This window comes from Coregonus clupeaformis, chromosome 8 (genome assembly GCF_020615455.1).
Source record: "Coregonus clupeaformis isolate EN_2021a chromosome 8, ASM2061545v1, whole genome shotgun sequence".
Classification (NCBI taxonomy): domain Eukaryota; kingdom Metazoa; phylum Chordata; class Actinopteri; order Salmoniformes; family Salmonidae; genus Coregonus; species Coregonus clupeaformis.
This window is the reverse complement of record NC_059199.1, coordinates 41,023,041-41,041,077: the sequence shown is the minus strand read 5'-3', so window position 1 is coordinate 41,041,077 and position 18,037 is coordinate 41,023,041. Positions and strand designations below refer to the sequence as shown.

Below are 18,037 nucleotides of genomic sequence, written 5' to 3'. Positions count from 1 at the left end.
CAAAGCAACAAACATTGTAGATTAGAAATTATAGGAATTAACAGTAAATGTACTACTGGTGATGTATGTAATGGGGAATTGACAATCAAACACAAACAATTCACACAATGAAGTTATGAAACAATGAATGTGCACAAATTGGCAGGAGAGAGCGCATTCTGGAGAGAGTAGTGAATTGTGCATCAGGGTGCATGGGGAATCTGACGTCTGCATTGGCAGTGCAGAGCTGTTGTCAAGGAAGTGAGTTTGTGTTTATACAGGATATACCGCCCCCACCTACCGTCAACCAATCATGTCAATGCGGCGCTATACAGAGCCCTCTGCATTGTTACAACATTTGGGAGGCGCATGGTGATGCGCTACAGAGCTCGATTTGGCCTCTGCATGCCTCTGGAGGCTCTGCAATTGCGTCACACCCTCAATATGGCGCCTCCGACCATATTTTCGTATCAAGCATGAATTGGCTTTTAGTCTAGGCCTCCGCAATGGGTGTGTGTGTGTGTTACTGCTCGACTAAAACAATCTCGGTCGACCAACTGCCTAACGACCAAACAATCGACCAGTCGACTAATTGGGGTCAGCCCTAGTCCTGGCGTGTAGTAGGTTATTTACTGTGCTTTGACAATAACAGCAAGTATTGACTAGTTTATAAAAGGTGTGGAACTGACTGAATAAAGTCGATCTCTTATATCTTTGCCATTCATAAATCATGCAACGTGGTTATACACGACCGGTCAAAAGTTTTAGAACACCTATTTTATTTTTTTTACTATTTTCTACATTGTAGAATAATAGTGAAGACATCAAAACTATGAAATAACACATATGGAATCATGTAGTAACCAAAAAAGTGTTAAACAAATCAAGATATATATTATATTTGAGATTCTTCAAATAGCCACCCTTTGCCTTGATGACAGCTTTGCACACTCTTGGCATTCTCTCAACCAGCTTCATGAGGTAGTCACCTGGAATGCATTTCAATTAACAGGTGTGCCTTAAGTTAATTTGTGGAATTTCTTTCCGTAATGCATTTGAGCCAATCAGTTGTGTTTTGACAAGGTAGGGGGGGTATACAGAAGATAGCCCTATTTGGTAAAAGACCAAGTCCATATTATGGCAAGAACAGCTCAAATAAGCAAAGAGAAACGACAGTCCATCATTACTTTAAGACATGAAGGTCAGTCAATACGGAAAATGTCAAGAACTTTGAAAGTTTCTTCAAGTGCGGTCGCAAAAACCATCAAGCGCTATGATGAAACTGGCTCTCATGAGGACTGCCACAGGAATGGAAGACCCAGAGTTACCTCTGCTGCAGAGGATAAGTTCATTAGAGTTACCAGCCTCAGAAATTGCAGCCCAAATAAATGCTTCACAGAGTTCAAGTAACAGACACATCTCAACATCAACTGTTCAGAAGAGACTGTGTGAATCAGGCCTTCATGGTCGACTTGCTGCAAAGAAACCTCTACTACAGGACACCAATAATAAGAAGAGACTTGCTTGGACCAAGAAACACGAGCAATGGACATTAGACCGGTGGAAATGTGTCCTTTGGTCTGGAGTCCAAATTGGAGATTTTTGGTTCCAACCGCTGTGTCTTTGTGAGACGCGGTGTGGGTGAACGGATGATCTCCGCATGTGTATTTCCCACCGTAAAGCATGGAGGAGCTAGTGTTATGGTGTGGGGGTGTTTTGCTGGTGACACTGTCTGTGATTCATTTAGAATTCAAGTCACACTTAACCAGCATGGCTACCACAGCATTCTGCAGCGTTACGCCATCCCATCTGGTTTGGGCTTAGTGGGACTATCATTTGTTTTTCAACAGGACAATGACCCAACACACCTCCAGGCTGTGTAAGGGCTATTTGACCAAGAAGGAGAGTGATGGAGTGCTGCATCAGATGACCTGGCCTCCACAATCACCCGACCTCAACCCAATTGAGATGGTTTGGGATGAGTTGGATCGCAGAGTGAAGGAAAAGCAGCCAACAAGTGCTCAGCATATGAACTCCTTCAAGACTGTTGGAAAAGCATTCCAGGTGAAGCTGGTTGAGAGAATGCCAAGCGTGTGCAAAGCTGTCATCAAGGCAAAGGGTGGCTATTTGAAGAATCTCAAATATCAAATATATTTTGATTTGTTTAACACTTTTTTGGTTACTACATGATTCCATAAGTGTTATTTCATAGTTTTAATGTCTTCACTATTATTCAACAATGTAGAAAATAGTAAAAATTAAGAAAAACCCTGGAATGAGTAGGTGTTCTAAAACTTTTGACCGGTAGTGTATGTCCATGGTATCGCATCGGGACAAGTAAACCAAAGGATTTCCTAGGTTTCCTTTTCCTAGGATGTCTGTGCTTACCACACAGGGATATTAAAATGAGTGACTCTCATCTCGTAAGTCAGTGTAGCCTATTGAATCACATCGGTGAGAGAGCCGTTCATATGGCTCCGTAATTTTTATAGGCTACTGGTAGCAGGGCTAGGCTTTTTGGCGATTATCTGCAGATAAGTTGTGAAAATATTAGATGAAGATGGTGAATCATCACTGCAGGAACAATAGGTAGTGGAGAGCATCATTCTGGTCCGAATATGATAATTAGGGCCCTCGCGGAATATTCAAAAAGGTATTGACCTTAGTTGGGAATCAACTAAATGTACTGAACATTTACTAATTAGCCCAAGTTTATCGTAAGACACGAACAGAATGCATCAGTGATTCGTTTTTCCTGCAACTTTCTGAAGAGGCATGGAGAATGCCCCTGTGTGTGGTGCGTGTGTACCACTTTGTGTAGCCGTTAGTATTAGCATCATCAGTCTTCTTAATTAAATGTTAACTACAAAGTAGCCTATGCTTACCTGGCAGAATGATACAGTGTCATGATTATTTTAATCAATCCAGTGGGTATTTGTTTTGTACATTCTACTATCACATGTGCTCTACAAAAACACCACTAAACAACAGCCTTTTGCTAGGCACTTGAATTAATGGGTAACTACATCAGAAAATCACAATTTCTCAGATTTCTCCCAGACCTCAAAAGTGGTCTCCTGATGTGATTTACGCATTGTTGTGGATTTAGAATATCAAATTTTTCTATTAAAAAAGTTAGATTTTGAGAGCGAAAACCTGAAAAAACTGGGTAAAACGTAAACCTGGAAAAACAACACCTTTTAATTTATTTTAACATAATGTGGGATATTTACTTTGTTTTTCTGTTTTAATAAAATACATAATTTGAAGAGCGAACAAAATGGTGGAATTCATATCTTGCAATAAAACTGAAGCTGTTTTCGAATACTCAGACTAACCATACTATTTGTGACATAAGTTGAGTATGTAGTATGCTTATTGGTCGCAGTATGGATATAGTTAGTGTGCCAAAAGTTCCCGGATATCATACTACATTCACCAAAATACAAAGTATACGAGCAGTGGACACTATTTCCGTGCTTTTAGGGCCCATAATGCAATTCTTCGGAAAATGGGCATAGCTTCACACAATTTTCAGTTTTGAAGAAAATGGCGCAAAATATGCAGCCGAGGTCTGACAAGAGCGCATACAAATTCATTGCTTTAACTAATTATGACAAATGTTAAAATGTTGAGCAATGTAATAAAGTAATGACTTTTCAAATAAGTTACGTTACACGTTATGTTGGCTGACAATTTGTTAGCTACGCTATCCTTACACACTGCATAGCATATCATTACAGCAGTATGTACCGGTATGTTAGCTAGCTACCTAACGTTAGTTGGCTACTAATACATCGAACTTCCCAATATATTAACTACAGTGAGGGAAAAAAGTATTTGATCCCCTGCTGATTTTTTACATTTACCCACTGACAAAGAAATGATCAGTCTATAATTTTAATGGTAGGTTTATTTGAACAGCGAGAGACAGAATAACAACAAAAAAATCCAGAAAAACGCATGTAAAAAATGTTATAAATTGATTTGCATTTTAATGAGGGAAATAAGTATTTGACCCCTCTGCAAAACATGACTTGTTGGCAATCACAGAGGTCAGACGTTTCTTGTAGTTGGCCACCAGGTTTTCACACATCTCAGGAGGGATTTTGTCCCACTCCTCTTTGCAGATCTTATCCAAGTCATTATGGTTTCAAGGCTGATGTTTGGCAACTCGAACCTTCAGCTCCCTCCACAGATTTTCTATGGGATTAAGGTCTGGAGACTGGCTAGGCAACTCCAGGACCTTAATGTGCTTCTTCTTGAGCCACTCCTTTGTTGCCTTGGCCGTGTGTTTTGGGTCATTGTCATGCTGGAATACCCATCCACGACCCATTTTCAATGCCCTGGCTGAGGGAAGGAGGTTCTCACCCAAGATTTGACGGTACATGGCCCCGTCCATCGTCCCTTTGATGCGGTGAAGTTGTCCTGTCCCCTTAGCAGAAAAACACCCCCAAAGCATAATGTTTCCATCTCCATGTTTGACGGTGGGGATGGTGTTCTTGGGATCATAGGCAGCATTCCTCCTCCTCCAAACACGGCGAGTTGAGTTGATGCCAAAGTGCTCGATTTTGGTCTCATCTGACCACAACACTTTCACCCAGTTCTCCTCTGAATCATTCAGATGTTCATTGGCAAACTTCAGACAGCCCTGTATATGTGCTTTCTTGAGCAGGGGGACCTTGCGGTCGCTGCAAGATTTCAGTCCTTCACGGCGTAGTGTGTTACCAATTGTTTTCTTGGTGATGGTCCCAGCTGCCTTGAGATCATTGACAAGATCCTCCCGTGTAGTTCTGGGCTGATTCCTTACCGTTCTTATGATCATTGCAACTCCACGAGGTGAGAACTTGCATGGAGCCCCAGGCCGAGGGAGATGGACAGTTATTTTGTGTTTCTTCCATTTGCGAATAATCGCACCAACTGTTGTCACCTTCTCACCAAGCTGCTTGGCGATGGTCTTGTAGCCCATTCCAGCCTTGTGTAGGTCTACAATCTTGTCCCTGACATCCTTGGAGAGCTCTTTGGTCTTGGCCATGGTGGAGAGTTTGGAATCTGATTGATTGATTGCTTCTGTGGACAGGTGTCATTTATACAGGTAACAAACTGAGATTAGGAGCACTCCCTTTAAGAGTGTACTCCTAATCTCAGCTCGTTACCTGTATAAAAGACACCTGGGAGCCAGAAATCTTTCTGATTGAGATGGGGTCAAATACTTATTTCCCTCATTAAAATGCAAATCAATTTATACAATTTTTGACATGTGTTTTTCTGGATTATTTTGTTGTTATTCTGTCTCTCACTGTTCAAATAAACCTACCATTAAAATTATAGACTGATAATTTCTTTGTCAGTGGGCAAACGTACAAAATCAGCAGGGGATCAAATACTTTTTTCCCTCACTGTATATGCTATCTAACTAACTACCCAATGTTTATTGACGTCATTCTTAGCTAAGTGGTATAGTCGTTGTGCGTTCTCAATGGACATTGTTAATTCGGGTGCGTTCGTAAATTAGCTCTGGCTATCTACTCCGATTTCAGAGCACTCTCGTCTGAGTGTGCCAGAGCGCAGAATAACTGATGAATTTATGAACGCTCGACACCTGTTGAATATGGCCGGTGTCAGTAAACGTCCGCAAAAAAACGTAATTAAATTGTTGCCAGCAGCACAGTTAGTCACCAAAGCTCTGGATAACATGAAAACAGCCTAACCAGCTCTGCTAGGGTGAGTAAAATGGAAGTAGCTAGCAAGCTAGCCAACGTTAGCCAGTTAGCTTGGGTGCTTGACTGCCGTTGTGAGGTCAGAAAGCTCGGATCAACCCTACACCTCGGCCAGAGCTTCCAATGTGCGCTCTGAATGCTCCGAGAGCGAACCCCTCTGAATTTACAAACGGACAATCTGACAACGCTCTGAATTTGCTAACACCCAGAGCGCACTCTGGCACTCCAGTTTGAATTTACGAACACACCCGAAGTCGTAAGTTGTCTAGCTAGTAATTTGTTATGCTAACAAGCTAGCAAGAGGTTGCATAGCAACAGCATCAACTTCCGGTAGACAGGCGTAGCGCTAGTAGGCTCAACAAAGGATACAGTTCGTTTTACAGTATAGTAAAATGAACTAATAGTATATACTCGTTAAGTATGTAGTATACAGTATGTTAGTATGGGTATTCGAACACCGCTTATGACTTTAATCTCAAGAGAAGACAAGTTAAAGGTTTAATGTTCTCTTACTTAGAAAATAGTCCTGATCATATAGACCTAGACAATATCCCAAAACGACTAACAATACACTGAATTCATATATTTTCAGTCATTTAAATTGTAAAGTCATGTCTTTCTACACAATATCACAACACATTTTTCCAATCTGGGAGGTAAACTCTTTCATATGGAATCAAGGCATTAGAATACAACAAAGGCCACAAATAGAGCTCCTTCGGCAAAGAATGTTGAACCCAGGGGAGCGAACAACCCCGGACCCCCACTTTTTTTTAAATAGTTGGCTGTCTTGTGGAAAACACTGGCAATCACCTAAGGCCACAGGCAAATCATCACAGCTAACCATTGTCCAAATACGAGCGTGACCAGAAGAAGGCATGTTAAGGTTCTGGTGTAGGGAATGAGAGAGAAATGGGCCTAGTAGGTATCACAGCTGTGGGTAACTGGCTGGGCCTGCTGTCAGTGCAGTGATGACTGACTAAATATATACTGCATATATTATGTTTTTCTATGTTTTGGTCTTCGGCAAGGTTTTTTTGGGGCTCTTCGTACACGCAACAATTTTCCTGAGGCAAGCCGAAGTTCGGTAGCCGAAGTCTACGCCCCTTTGTCGGTGATTGGTCAACAGTAGGGATTCTTAAATTAAGTGTTTGTTGTCATTCAACAAGAAACTACTTGTTTTCATGCAAATGTTTTCCCTTGAGAAATACTGCACCAAACACCTTAGATGTAAAATTGCGCTACTAAGACCTCCACAGCAAAAACGTCAAAAGTAATTATAGATTTCTTGAGTTATCTTAGATTAATTCAGAATATTATGAGGAAGTGTATACTGGCTACGGCGTCTCAAGAGGGACAAACAGTACTATTGCTGCTTGTTTCTTGTTTTTCAAGCGAAGTTCTTTTTAGGGCACAGACGTTCACTTCGCCTAGCCGAGTTCTGCTAGGAGCAAACCAAACCTAGTATGCAGATGCTTTAACCAGCACTGGACTGACTAGATTAGCATAACAATCCCATTACTAGGGGGACCAGGGGGACAGAGGGAGGCTGATTAAGGGGAGAGGGAGGGATGAGGGGAGGGGAGGGGGTAATGGAGGAGAAGGAGGTAGGGCAGTCAGGGGTGTGGGTGAGAGGAGGGGAGTAAGGGGGGTGGGGGTCTAGCCTGGAGTCCAGATGGAAGCAGACCCACAGCAGCTGGGGGACTGTCCCTCTCAACACGGTGTGTGTGTGATGTTTGGTGTCCTTCTCTGTGGGTGTGTAGGCCTATTTGTCAGCTGGTGTATGTGCCAGTTTTACTATAAGGCTCTGTCCATCAAATTCTCCTAAACCCCTCCCTATATGTCACTCATTTTAAGAGAGCGTGTGGGGCTGGGGGTGAGGGGGGGAGGGGGGTCATTATCAGTCCGCCTCAAACTCAATGGGTCTGCTTTGGGCCACAGGGAGGATTGATTCTGGAATGATCGCTCTCTCCTCTTCCTCCACCTCTCCCTTTCTCCTCTGTCTCCTGGCATTGACCACTCTCCCTCATGGAATGGAGCAGGCACTGATGATGATGATGATGATGATGATGGTCAGGGTACTGTTGCATGTCTTTCAGCATCATTCTCTCAGACTTCCTCTTCCCGCTTTCTCCCTCTCTGCTTCAGTTTCTTCGGGGTGTGTGTGTTCTCATGACGTTTGTCAGTGTGTGCATGTCAGTGTGGGACGGTTCTCAGGCTTGAGCTCGTTAACGCAGTAGATAAATACTGTTTTTAACATGAAGGACTAGCATTAGCGACTTTGGCAGATAAACTGTTGAAAGTGCAGATTTTTTATGTGTGTGTGTGATTTGGGTTCGCACTCTCTCCCTCTTCTCTCTCCATTTGAGTTATTTACTTGATATCCATCAAGTTTTTACAGCGCTTGTTTTGGGTTTTTAATGTTTGAGAAAATATCTCCCATTGGGTATAATTATATCACTGGACCACATGAGGCTGCACTGAAGGCCTGTAAACATTCTGTCTCTACCCAGGGGTTTGGGGAGGAAGGAACGCTAGTGTAATGTTAGAAACCGTATCATATTGTTTAGGCCTATAACTCAGTGAAAAATGTTGCCATTAAGATGAGAGCTCTATGTTAGAACAAAGGTCACTTCAGATTTTCAGTAGTCAAACCAAGTATATAACTGTTTGCATTGCCTGCCCGTTTTCCTCACACAATTGAATAAGGACTCATGCGTCTCCTCAGACCTGAATTACAGCACTTTTCCTTGAAGGTGTGTTTACTCTGGTAGAATCAGCCTGGCACAGTAGTTCAGCTGTGAAATGGATTCTACACAAACACGGTAGATTAAACTGTCATCGAAGGAAATGAATGAACGGTTACAATGGGTTGTAATGGTGTAATGAAGATGTTAGTGTTACTAGGGTTCCTTTAGTGACCAGCCACTCTCAACCCCAGGAAAAGAGCTGGAGTGTGGCTCACATTCACTACTACAGCGTGGGAACAACCACCGTGGTGTGTGTTTGTACAACCTCATATTCATAATGTAGTTTAATTGAACCCTACCACCAATAAAAGTGCCTACTGCTTTACACAAGCCTCGTAACCCTGTGGATATTGCCTCAGAAGCCCCGGCTGAGGTCTCCACCACAGTCAAGTTTGGGATCTGCACCTGTCCCTGATTGCTTAGACACAAGACACGCACACACACTCCCACACATTTACACAAAGATACACACTCGCACACATACAAAAACAGATGAAGACACACACACACACACACAGACAAAGATAAACCGCTTCAAAAAGGGCTCCAATTTAAAAGGCTATAAGACTATAGTGAATCGCTTCAGTTAATTATTTGTCTGTAATGAAAAAAGTGCTAATTAATTCAGCTCTCGTTAGAACATGACAGAAACCAGAGTTTGCGCTGATCTCCTTCCCCCGTCTCACCCTCTCTCCTTGACGTAGAGGAGACATGGAAAGGAAGCCTCTTTAGGATATTGAGATGCCTTCTTTCCTTCAAGGAGAGGAGACAAGGAAAGGAAGCCTCCTTAGGGTATTGAGATGCCCCCAGCCTCCCACAGTCACTGAATCTACTTCCCACCATGTTAGACTAAGAGTGGCTTTGGCTGTCCCCTCTCTCTCTAACGGTCATTAATACTAACGCCAGCTCACCGTGGTTGAACCGTGGTCAGGCTAGTTCAACTGGGACTCTGGGTTTTATGTTGGCCAACCATAACTTGTCCCTGGAATAGGAAAGAGGGACTCTTGTCTGCTCTTTCCCAAGGGAATTGTTTCTCAGAGAATAGAGGCACAGCTATCCTGGTCTCTCTCGCTCTTTACCACTCTCTCCCTCTCTGCCTCTACCTTACTCCCTCTCTCTCGCTCTTCTCTCTCGCTCTTCTCTCTCTCTTAACCACTCCCTCCCTCTCTCTTGCTCTTTACCACTCCCTCCCTCTCTGCCTCTTTACCATTACCTCACTATACAGTCTCTCTCTCCCCCTCAGTTTATCCCTCTCTCTGTTTCTCACCCTCTTTCTCTCTCTGGGCATATCTCCGTCAGCTAGCCCAAGGGGGCGATGCGTGGTAAGTCTGTTTTTAACAATGCAGGTGTGTCATTTTCCTGTGGGATGGATGGTACAGGGCGGAGCAGGCGGCATTCCCAACGTGTTCCCAACACTCCCACAGCCTCATTAGGATTCCTGTTTAATCCGTCTCTGACAGGACCGACCAGGCCACGGGACGCCCTTACACACACACATTTGCAAGAAGACACACTCTCTCTCCCTCTCTGTTACGCTAATGATGTTATTCTTCTTCCTGCACGGCCGATCTTTCATCATCCCTCTGTCACTGCTTATAGAAATCCACTACAGATCATAAGAGCTTATTATGGGTGATTAGTTCATCTGAGAGAGAGGGGGGAGGGAGGGAGGGAGTGAACAGAGAGAGAAAGTATACCTCTGCTCTCTCTCTCTCTCTTCTCATCTTTCTCTCTCTCTCTCTTCTCATCTTTCTCTCTCTCTCTTCTCATCTTTCTCTCTCTCTTTCTTTGTTTCCTGCTCTTTCTTGCCCTCTCTCTCTGTGTTTCTCTCTCTCTCTCTCTATCTCCCCCTCTCCACGTGTAGAGATGTATATTGAACAGCATGTTGACTGTGATATCAATAGTCTCCTCTTCAGTGATCCAGTCTAATGAACCAGTGGAGGTTTACAATGCTGCTTGGCTTTTGTTGTGTCAGCATTATATAGGCCTTATTAATGGTAATGTTGGTGGTTGTATGTATGGTGATTTGGGATCCAGAACATCTCTCTCTCTCTCTCTCTATTATTCTCCTGATTAATCAGCCTCTCTTTAGCTCCGTCTTCATTTCTAAGTTAGAGCCTTCTCTCTCTCACTGTGTTATGTAAGACCTGTGTGTGTGTTGACCTGTGTGTGTGTTGACCGTGTGTGTTGTGGTCCGTAGGCAGACGCTGCAGTATGGGCTGGGTTCATTATGCGGCCTAACTGACAGGCCGTCACTGCTGCGTCGCACGCGCAGACAGACATACAGACAGACAGCTAATTATCAGAGCGAGAGCGGGTAGGAAGAGTGGGATAGCTAGGGTAATGCATACATACCATTACCCTATGGACAATGACATACAGGCAACCTGCTGTGACTGTGTACATCAGTCACTCTTTTTTCCATAACACCTCTCTCTCCCCTATCTCTCCTACCTTCTACACCTTAAGCCTCTCCTCACCACTCTCCTCTTCTCTGCCATATCTCCTCTCCCCCTCTGCTATCTCCTCCACTCTCCTCCCTCTCCTCTCCTCCACTCTCTCCTCCCTCTCCTCTCCTCCACTCTCTCCTCCCTCGCTCCTCTCCTCTCCTCCACTCGCTCCTCCACTCTCCTCCTGGTTGTGTAGTTCCAGCTATTTTCTCTCCCTCCTTATTCCTCTTGAATTATTAACACCAACATTATTAGGCCTTCACCATCAAGAGGCCTTTCATTAGAGCTACACGGCACCCTGAAGACTGATCACACACACACACACACAGACACACGTTACTAAGACTGCTGATACACACTCCTCTAACAGTGTCGCTAAGGCGTAGTGCTCCTTTGGTGTTGAGGGATGCACCGTAGGACACACTGTCCTGTCCACTGTTACCAAGCACAGCTCAACATGGCCTGTTCTATGGATTAAACCCGAGCTTTCAGAAACTCCACACGCTATGTGATTCAGTAAAGATCATATAGATATGATGATGATGATTGTGATTTGTTTGACCTAGCACTAGGACTATAGTATGGAGAAGTTGTGCTCTTTGAATACTTACAGGTACTGGCAATTTGCGTGCCTGCCTGCCTGCGTGCGTACGTTTGTGCACGTGTGTGTGTCTAGGGGTTAATCAATGGTATATTAAGGGGCCGGGCCATGGCAGATGAGATTTGGGAGTGAGGGTTCCGCCTCCGTTTTTAACGGTTAAAATGTTGTGTTAATCTATCTGGCACGTCTCTGGTCATCTATCTGTGTCATCAGGACCCGTCGGGGGGTGGAGACGTCCATGCTAAAACATGGAACGCTCCTTAAGCCATCAGGCACTGGGAGGGACGGGGGAGTGTGTGTGTGTGAGGCCTAATTGAACATGATAAAGTGTAAAGTTAATTACCCCTCACGGCTGTCACTGATACCCCGGGGGGTGTTTCTAGGGGGGTAGCCTCAGGCACAGCTGTCGGCCTGGTTTTGGTGGGGGGGCATAGTGGTGTGTGTGAAGGATAAAGGGGGGCCCATGGGGGTCGTGTGGAGGATGATGGGAACAATCGGCTTTTAAAGACGCCCCCCCCTCTGGTGAGCTGCTCTCAACAATCCTGTCCTGTCCCATCAGGACACACACACACCCCTTTCCCAGAGCAGAAAAGATTGTGATGTCTCTACAAATTAAGTGGTTAACTATCACTGAGCTCCATAGACCAAACAAAATAATCTGACTGCTATTGAGGAGTCTTGTACTTGTACTGTGAGAGAGCTTTGTGGCAACATATCACTTTAACCTTCGTTACCCCTGCAGAACACTGACATGATGTTGATATATTTGGGATTAAATAAGGCCGTCATAGGAGTGGTAGGACAGTTCGTGCATATATTACGACGACATTTTGTGACGTTTTGGTCTTCAGCAAGGGGTTTTTCGGATGTTCGTGCGCACATTTTTTTTCCTGAGGCAAGCGGAAGTTCGGACGCCCGTGATTGGTCAACAGTAGGGATTCTTCAATTAAGTGTTTGTTGTCATTCAGGGAGAGACGACTTGTTTTCATGCACATTTTTTTCACTTGAAACCTCTTAGATGTAAAATTGCGCGACGAAGACCTCGACAAAAACTTCAAAATTAATGAGTTTTCTTGAGTTGTCTTAGATTAATTCTGACTATTTTGAGGAAGATACTGAATCTCGAGGGATTCTGTTTGTACACTTGTTTACATGGATATGCTTCTTAATAAAACCTATTTGAAACAAGGCATTACACTTTGTTATTATCATGGCATTTCATTATTATTATTCAGGTTATTACTTATAAATATTAATCAACAAATTAAGAAATGCCAGGTTGGAGAGGATCTACAGCATTTTTGTATTTACACAACATTAACGGAGTCAGAATAAAGATATATGCCTACCTTGTCCTTGTCTGTTGGCTTTTCTGCATATAATTTTTTTTTTTTAAATACAGATCCTATTTAGACACACAAAACCATTAAAACGAAGTCCGATGGGTTTTCTCCCACTTTTCCCGAAATATTTGCACGTCACAAACCCTGCTGCTGCGGTCATTCGACAGTTCTTCGAAGAGAGGACGCCGTAATGAAATAAACTACTGAAAACAGGCCTTTTACAAGATTAAATCATGACAGGAGCGTTTGATTCTTATTAAAGAGATGGAGTCCAGACAGGCTACGTTAGGAAACTTTCTGAATGGAAATATAGGCCTATAGAGAGAATCAGCGAACTCACACGCGCACAACCCGGTAAAAATACCCGTCAATCAAAGCTACCAGCGTATGTCAGACACAAGCAAATATTTTCTCCTTTCCTTAACGTATTAAAAAACCTAGGCCTACCTTAGGCTTTCTGAAAATAGGATCTAAGATAATGAATTGACAAGGAAAGTATGAAGGGGACAGCTGTGATATCGTATGAAGATGACATTGACAGTTATTAAAATAGAAACAAATACACTCAACTTCCGTAGCCTATTTATCAGCGACGCTGATTATCAAGGGAGAGAGTGTTGGAAAGATTTTTCAAATATTGTGAGGAAGTATTATAATTTGAATGGATGTAAAAAAATATATATATAACTGACTTAGTTGAAAAAAATGACTGCGCCCAGCTGGGCACTTTCCTACATTTGACATTTGCGAGAAGCAGGCCAGGTACTTCTATGCGTGCTCAGTCTACATTAAAAGGACAGAGAAACCAGACACATGCTCATTGCTCACATGGAGCGCGTAAATTATGGTATGAAATAAACCAAAACTTGATTCTCACAAGTGTAGCAGGTTCTGAACTCTGCAAAAAAAACATCCACTCCGAGAATGAGAACGGTAAATTACTGTAGTTAATACATGCATTAATGTAACCAAATGACAGGGATTAACGGTAAATTGCCTTTTTTACAAACGGTTGGTTACCCCATGGGCATTCATAAAAGTGCATTGCGGGCCAACACAAATATTTGATCCCCTGCTGATTTTGTACGTTTGCCCACTGACAAAGAAATGATCAGTCTATAATTTAATGGTAGGTTTATTTGAACAGTGAGAGACAGAATAACAACAAAAAAATCCAGAAAAACGCAAGGCAAAAATATTATGAATTGATTTGCATTTTAATGAGGGAAATAAGTATTTGACCCCTCTGCAAAACATGACTAGTACTTGGTGGCAAAACCCTTGTTGGCAATCACAGAGGTCAGACGTTTCTTGTAGTTGGCCACCAGGTTTGCACACATCTCAGGAGGGATTTTGTTCCACTCCTCTTTGCAGATCTTCTCCAAGTAATTAAGGTTTCGAGCCTGACATTTGGCAACTCGGACCTTCAGCTCCCTCCACAGATTTTCTATGGATTAAGGTCTGGAGACTGGCTAGGCCACTCCAGGACCTTAATGTGCTTCTTCTTGAGCCACTCCTTTGTTGCCTTAGCTGTGTGTTTTGGGTCATTGTCATGCTGGAATACCCATCCACAACCCATTTTCAATGCCCTGGCTGAGGGAAGGAGGTTCTCACCCAAGATTTGACAGTACATGGCCCCGTCCATCGTCCCTTTGATGCGGTGAAGTTGTCCTGTCCCCTTAGCAGAAAAACACCCCCAAAGCATAATGTTTCCACCTCGGCGAGTTGAGTTGATTCCAAAGAGCACGATTTTGGTCTCATCTGACCACAACACTTTCACCCTGTTCTCCTCTGAATCATTCAGATGTTCATTGCCAAACTTCAGACGGCCCTGTATATGTGCTTTCTTGAGCAGGGGGACCTTGCGGGCGCTGCAGGATTTCAGTCCTTCACGGCGTAGTGTGTTACCAATTGTTTTCTTGGTGACTATGGTCCCAGCTGCCTTGAGAACATTGACAAGATCCTCCCGTGTAGTTCTGGGCTGATTCCTCACCATTCTCATGATCATTGCAACTCCACGAGGTGAGATCTTGCACAGAGCCCCAGGCCGAGGGAGATTGACAGTACTTTTGTGTTTCTTCCATTTGCGAATAATCGCACCAACTGTTGTCACCTTCTCACCAAGCTGCTTGGCGATGGTCTTGTAGCCCATTCCAGCCTTGTGTAGGTCTACAATCTTGTCCCTGACATCCTTGGATAGCTCTTTGGTCTTGGCCATGGTGGAGAGTTTGGAATCTGATTGATTGATTGCTTCTGAGGACAGGTGTCTTTTATACAGGTAACAAACTGAGATTAGGAGCACTCCCTTTAAGAGTGTGCTCCTAATCTCAGCTCGTTACCTGTATAAAAGACACCTGGGAGCCAGAAATCTTTCTGATTGAGAGGGGGTCAAATACTTATTTCCCTCATTAAAATGCAAATCAATTTATAACATTTTTGACATGCGTTTTTCTGGAATTTTTTGTTGTTATTCTGTCTCTCACTGTTCAAATAAACCTACCATTAAAATTATAGACTGATCATTTCTTTGTCAGTGGGCAAACGTACAAAATCAGCAGGGGATCAAATACTTTTTTCCCTCACTGTATATCCTAGGCTACTATTCTACTTTGCAGGGATAGGAGGGCGGCATTTTGTTTGGTCTCTCCTAGGACGGCATATTGGACAGGACCTGGCATGATCAGCCTTGATTTAGTCTATAAATTTAAAGAAAATATTCCATATCAAATTATACAATGGCAGGTTGGAGAGGATTGGCGCATTGTCCATTTGACACAATATTAGCGCATTATAGGCCTTAGAGCCAGAACAACCTTGTCGACTGCTGTTAAATAATTAATCAATAGTCAGACACATCCAACCTTTTTTTTTTTAAAAGAAGACAGATTTATTTATTTACTAGCAAGCAATGAAAACATGCATTGTATAAAAGAAAGTCGATACCATCAAATTATTTTTTGAATTTAGTGGCATAGCCTATAGTGTTCTACACCCCTGCGCATCATTAGTTGGAAAGAGATGTAGAACGTTTGATAGACAGTTAGCAAAACAATTGCTTATAATCATTAGTAAATACTCCCGCTATTAGGTAAAGTTTATCTACATGAAAATAAAGTTAATAAAAATTTTAAAAATCCTAAAATGAATGTAGACCTATTTAAACAGTTTTAAGGAACTGAACAGAAGGACAACCATCTCTGCAGCACTCCACCAATGAGGCCTTTATGGTAGAGTGGCCAGACGGAAGCCACTCCTCAGTATAAGGCACATGACAGCCCACTTGGAGTTTGCCAAAAGGCACCTAAAGGAGTCTGACCATGAGAAACAAGATTCTCTGGTCTGATGAAACCAAGATTGAACTCTTTGGCCTGAATGCCAAGCGTCACGTCTGTAGGAAACCTGGCACCATCCCTACGGTGAAGCATGGTGGTGGCAGCATCATGCTGTGGGGATGTTTTTCGGCGGCAGGGACTGGGAGACTAGTCACGATCGAGGGAAAGATGAACGGAGCAAAGTACAGAGAGATCCTTAATGAAAACCTGCTCCAGAGCGCTCAGGACCTCAGACTGGGGCGAAGGTTCACCTTCCAACAGGTCAACAACCCTATACACACAGCCAAGAAAACGCAGGAATGGCTTCGGGACAAGTCTCTGAATGTCCTTGAGTGGCCCAGCCAGAACCCGATCGAACATCTCTGGAGAGACCTGAAAATAGCTGTGCAGCGACGCTCCCTATCCAACCTGACAGAGCTTGATAGAATCTGCAGAGATGAATGGGAGAAACTTCCCAAATACAGGTGTGCCAAGCTTGTAGCGTAATACCCAAGAAGACTCTAGGCTCTAATCGCTGCCAAAGGTGCTTCATCAAAGTACTGAATAATGGGTCCGTTTTTAATTTTTAATACCTTTGCAAACATGTCCTAAATCCTGTTTTTGCATTGTCATTATAGGGTATTGTGAATCGATTGATGAGGGGGGGAAACTATTTAATCAATTTTAGAATAAGGCTGTAACATAACAAAATGTGGAAAAAGTCTAGGGTTCTGAATACTTTCCGAATGCAATGTATACTATTCTATCATACGTATTCTTCAGGTATAATATATATTCTATCTATATACTGTCCACAATGTCTATACATCCCATCATATATGTATATTATATTTATTCATTATATATATGTACATTTATATATACAGTATCAGTCAAAAGTTTGGACACCTACTCATTCAAGGGTTTTTCTTTATTTTTACTATGTTCTACATTGTAGAATAATAGTGAAGACATCAAAACTATGAAATAACACATGGAATAACCAAAAAATAGATAAACAAATCAAAATATATTTGAGATTCTTCAAATAGCCACCCTTTGCACACTCTTGGCATTCTCTCAACCAGCTTCACCTGGAATGTTTTTCCAACAGTCTTGAAGGAGTTCCCACATATGCTGAGCACTTGTTGGCTGCTTTTCCTTCACTCTGCGGTCCGACTCATCCCAAACCATCTCAATTGGGTTGAGGTCGGGGGATTGTGGAAGCCAGGTCATCTAATGCAGCACTCCATCACTCTCTTTCTTGGTAAAATAGCCCTTACACAGCCTGAAGGTGTGTTGGGTCATTGTCCTGTTGAAAAACAAATGATAGTCCCACTAAGCCCAAACCAGATGGGATGGCATATCGCTGCAGAATGCTGTGGTAGCCATGCTGGTTAAGTGTGCTTTGAATTCTAAGGGAATCACAGACAGTGTCACCAGCAAAGCACGCCCACACCATAACAACTCATCCTCCATGCTTTACGGTGGGAAATACACATGCAGAGATCATCCGTTCACCCACAACCGCGTCTCACAAAGACACAGCGGTTGGAACCATAAATCTCAAATTTGGACTCCAGACCAAAGGACAGATTTCCACCGGTCTAATGTCCATTGCTCGTGTTTCTTGGCCCAAGCAGGTCTCTTCTTCTTATTGGTGTCCTTTAGTAGTGGTTTATTTGCAGCAATTTGACCATGAAGGCCTCATTCACACAGTCCCCTCTGAACCGTTGATATTGAGATGTGTCTGTTACTTGAACTCTGAAGCATTTATTTGGGCTGCAATTTCTGAGGCTGGTAACTCTAATGAACGTATCCTCTGCAGCAGAGGTAACTCTGGGTCTTCCATTCCTGTGGTGGTCCTCATGAGAGCCAGTTTC

At 43.1% G+C, this 18,037-nt stretch overlaps 1 protein-coding gene across 1 annotated transcript in view; it reads left to right on the top strand.

Moving 5' to 3' along the window:
* The window catches only part of LOC121572045 (3-hydroxyisobutyrate dehydrogenase, mitochondrial-like), a 49,424-nt gene that overhangs the window by 13,096 nt on the left and 18,291 nt on the right, over window positions 1–18,037 (top strand). The window lies entirely within an intron of this gene.